At 31.8% G+C, this 5,037-nt stretch overlaps 1 protein-coding gene across 3 annotated transcripts in view; it reads left to right on the plus strand.

Annotated features, from left to right (window-relative positions):
- The window catches only part of CSMD3 (CUB and Sushi multiple domains 3), a 1,277,440-nt gene that overhangs the window by 80,602 nt on the left and 1,191,801 nt on the right, over window positions 1-5,037 (plus strand). Inside the window, exon 1 of one of the 3 annotated variants that reach the window (XM_011982328.1) lies at window positions 116-241. The exons of the other annotated variants lie outside the window; for them this stretch is intronic. The gene's annotated coding sequence lies outside the window, so the exon portion shown is untranslated. Of the gene's footprint in view, window positions 1-115; window positions 242-5,037 lie in introns of those variants that run through there. 3 annotated transcript variants of the gene reach the window in all.

Here is a 5,037-nt window from a genome sequence, read left to right on the forward strand (position 1 = left end):
GGTCTGGCTGTCACGTGCAGCACACACACCTTTAGTTTGGGCACCTCCTGAACCCTCATATCATCCGTTATGACCTCCACAACCATGGCTGTTTTGTTTTCCCGGCCAGGAAGCTTCATCCGGGAAAGGGACAGAGGTGGCCGGTTGTTGCCACTCATAAACACCCTATTCAGCACAACCTGGTTGAATGTGGAGTTGGTTCCTTTGTCAGAAACCTGTACAGCTTGACCAACAGCCTCAGGTAGATATCCTGGCTCTTGGGCTCCTTGCGCCGAAACTTTAGAAACTTGCGCCAAAACTTTGTTGTGGCGGGTGTCAACTCCCATGATGGTGCCTCCTGCCTGGACAGGTCTGGAAAGAGAGAGTGGTAAACCTTCTTTTGATGAGGATTTTAAAAAATTGGATATCAATGTTGTATTTTTTACATATTAGTTTATTTTGGACAGCAAGCGCATAAATAATACAGAAAAGACAGAAGACAGAATTTGCCACCTACTGTTAAGTGTCTTGTACATTCCAACCCCTCACCTCCCAGTTTTTGAATGAAATGGTAAATTTTCTACAAAATATATTTTTGTTGTTATTATTATTTGAATCAAAATATGCATTACTAAACAGTTCTTGAACATGTATTTACTTTTAAATACCCTCATATAAGAAACATACCAAATTATTAAAGATATGTTTTAATATTTCATATTAAAGAAAAATTAATTATTAGAAATGTATACATCAAATAATTTTTATGCCTCAAAGGCTATTTGGAAGTGTCTACTTCAGGAACCTATTTTTTAATATCAATATCCTGCCTTTAAAAATAACTAAATTTTATCTTCTACGTTCAACTGAACAAATTGATAAATGTCCAAATTCATGAAAGACATTGAGTCATCTTATTAAAACAATGAGCTTGAGTTCGTCTTAAATAAGACTTGCTATATCAAGTAGATTTTGTTTATATTTTAAAACTACATTTGCTTTATTTTCAAAGTAGTTTTAAATAAGCTTAAATGCTCTTACATACTTATAATAAAATATATTAGAAAACCTTAAGTTTTACTTTAGCATTAGGTTGTATACTAACAATGCTGCCCAAATTAATTAAGAGCATGTTAAAATACAAATAAGATTTACTTCTTACCCGACCAAACAGCTTTCGCTATAAGATGTTGCTTATATGTATTTTCATTCTGGTAGAAAGAGACTGCCATCATTATTAGGACTACAGCTAGGCAAATATTACAACCACATTTGGAAGGATATTTGCCATTTCAGCTGTGTGAAGATAACCAAATAGTTGGATAAACATGACTTGATACTCTATACTGAATGTAACTCGCTTCATATAACTTATTAAACTGTCAAAGTATGATTTTCAAAAAGTTAAACATTACCCCCACACGAGTATAGAATATACACAACTTAAAATTTTATTTAACTCATCAGTGACTAAACCATCAAAGTGTTAAAACTGGTTCAGAATGTATTTAAGATGTTGAAAATTTATAGGTACCAAAGAAAAAATATTGAAATCAGATTGCAAGTCTAGATACAAAACTAAGGCTAATGTCCTACAGGGCAATATAACAATCACCTCTGAGATTATCTTTTCTACTGGATGGAAAATAATTGTTTCCCTACCAGGAAAAAATCAAGAGCAGATGATTTCATAGAGCCTCTGCTTTAATCATTTGCCAATTGAGAAAATAAAAGTTACATTCATATAGATAATTAAATCATTGAGTGAGCATCTTAGACAGTGCTCCAGGGTGACACTAAAAGAACACAGCACTATTTTTGCCTAAAATTTTGGTAAAAAATTAGAATATCATAAACGAATTTAATTATATAAGACTTCTAATACTTATTTCAAGTTTTCTTTATCTAAGTAATTATGAAAACCATTATTCTAGTTCTAAATTATCCTGGCTTGTTCTTACTTCCTTTCTATGTTCTTCTAATTCTTATGTAGGTCATTTCTCTCATCTTTTAGTCTTTCATAAGCTACTCCTATTTTATGTTGGCAGCATTTTAAAAAATTAAAAATCAAATCTCGCTAATACTAATTGCTGACTCTTCCGCAATTAGCAAATTGTTCTGGGGAACAATAATTTTTCAATGGTCCTTCTTGGCTTCATTACTAAGGAGGGTTCCATCTTTCAGTGCTCTTTGTAAAGTATTGATAGTTTCTTATTTTCCTCAGCATGACACGTTTGTGTGTGTGTGTGTGTGTGTGTGTGTGTGTGTGTGTGTGTGTATTAAATAGTCTTTGGCTTTGAATCCATCTGGAACTGTTTTCTACTGGCTGCCTCTGAACTCTGCCTACTGCTTTCAGTGGAAGGGGGAGAAATAACTTCTAAATTATAGTCTAAACTAAGAGTGAATTTTACATATTAGAAATATGTTCTTGACAGACATTAGCACGTAGTAGATATTCAGTATATGTTTGTTAACTGACTGATAGCAATATGGGCATCATTATATGTTATTAAGTCTCTTTTCTGGTGTAACAACTCTTTATTTTATGGGCTACATTATCAATTATTTGGGGAGCAAATGAGGATTTCCTTAGGCAGAATACCTGTTATCTAGTCCCATTATTGAGTGATGCACCATTCTTAGAATGACATCGTTTTTCACCATTATCTTGAGATTGATTTTGTAGGTGAGGGAAAGCCATAGAGAAATTTTGGTAAACTTCTTTATATAATATAAAATTCTACCTTTTTTTAAATACAGGGTAAAGTGATGGTTACAACTTTCAAATAAAAAGTTATTTTATATGTCAACTCGTAAAACGCTGTCTTCCAACGGTAAAAACAAACAGAATGATAAGTGCGTGGCCACGGATAAAGGTATAGGCAGCATTAATCTTACACTCATGCTAGATCCTCATGGTATTATGGTGTTCATTTTATTTTGTCTTTTATTTTATTTTTTACCTTTTAACAACAAGGTGCATATGTCAGTGTACACAAAGAATAATTGAATAAGTAATAAGATCAGAAGGAGAGTTAAATAATTAAACCAACAACTCTTGCTGAGTTATATTAGGAATGCTTTCAAATGCCCTCAATTCCTCCATAGCTGAGCTCAAAATATTATAAGTAATACCGATGTTGGATTTGAAAAACTGTGAAAATGTCTTACTCCAAAAATATGTATTTCACTAGATTTCCCTTGTCTGATATGCCTACTTTTAATGTGTTCATTCACATTTATTAAATATTAGTGTATGTGAAAGTAGGGTGACAAATAAGGAATGCAAATTTGAACTTCTATATTTTTCAGTGTTTCCTAACATCAACCTTCTTATCTCTAGAAAAAATTTAAGGAAGCTGGAGGTAAGAGTGCTGTGGTCTGAATAAGAATTCAGACTTGTCTCATTCATTAAAATAATATGTCAAAAACATGCAAGAATATGTGCCAATGTATTCTTCATATAGGTTTAAAATTTTTATTTTAAATCTTAACATTGACATGTATACTTTTCTTAATACCTCATAATCTAATTATCAGACTGTAGCATTTTTCAATACATGTGTTTCTGTGTCTATACCTATATGCTAAAGTGTGTTGTATATGATTGTTCTCTGCATTATTTACTTTACATAAGCACATTTTAATGTAAATATGGATAGATGATGATATTGAGATAAATGAACAAATATCTAGATGTTATATATCTAGATATATGTAGAGAGAGAGAGAGAAATTTGTAGATATTCTTCCTAATAGAAGAATATTTAATTGGACCTGAATTTTAAAGAGATATTCAGTTAAATATTAATTCATGAAGTCCCATTGTGGCTTCACAGAAATGAAGTGTCACATAATTCTTTCATATACATTTACTGAAATTGAGATACAAAGAATATGGACAACTCTCCCCAAAGGAGTAGTATAGATTACAGGGAACAATATATCATAGTGTATATCTATTGGTCTCTGAGTCAGGTGACCGAGGCATAGTTTCAGCTCTTTTAGCAACTTCATGTGATGCCTTAGATACGTGATAAATCCCCTAGGTTTTCGTAGCTTTTAATGACTCCAAAGTGACAAATTCTAAGTCCTTTTCCATTTTTCATGTTAGTAACATTGAAGGAAAATTATTAACCCAAAAAGTAGACAAAATTTCAAAATATCAGTAAAGTTAATAAACATCTTTATTTCATATATAAATGTATATATGTGCATATATATACACACACACACATATAATGTAAGCTGAAAATGTTGGGCTGTGTGCATTTATATACATATACATATTTAAACAATTTTTAATACACAAATTAAAAGGGAAAAAATATTGTGAGCAAGCGTGTGTAGTGCCAATGGAGTAAAATAGGGATCAAAATAAAAAAGGTATTGTGTGTGTGTGTGTGTCCATAAAATCAAATATAAACATCACCAATTATTTTATTTTTAAATAAGTCAATAGAAAAATTATTTTTTCAAGTAAATAAATGCAAAGATTTTATTTTTTTTTCCTGAGTGGTTTTGAGTACAGATTGAAGCAGGTGTTACATATGAAAGCACAGAATATAGGAATACCATCTGTGTGTGTCTACTTCTAGCCAAATTTTTTTCCTTTACTGTTGTTTAAAGATTAGAGAATTGGATTCTGCTTCAGAGTGGCTGTTGGGACTAGTAGCTAATCCTGTTGAAGATTAAATGAAAATGCTAATTTTAAACAGTTAAAATTATTTTATACCATTGGATACATTTTACAGCATAATACACTTCTGAATTTTGTACTTTTTAAAAACTGTGTATAAATGTGTCTTTTCTATGCTTTTGGAATGGTATAAAATAAAGCAATCAGATTACTTACAATTGTGTGCCAGCATCTATGAGGTTGTATAATTTGGGGGATAAGATCAGGACTCCCCCTACTGGCTGCATGCTTTCTTCATTTGCATCAAAATCAGGGCATAAAAAACTCAGGAAACACTAAATATTTAGCAGAAGGGTAAGTTAAGATCCTCCAATCCAGCTTCTCATCTTATGTATGTAGAAATTGAAGCCCCGAATATT

The sequence above is a fragment of the Mandrillus leucophaeus genome, unplaced genomic scaffold (assembly GCF_000951045.1).
Source record: "Mandrillus leucophaeus isolate KB7577 unplaced genomic scaffold, Mleu.le_1.0 Scaffold239, whole genome shotgun sequence".
Taxonomy (NCBI): Eukaryota; Metazoa; Chordata; class Mammalia; order Primates; family Cercopithecidae; genus Mandrillus; species Mandrillus leucophaeus.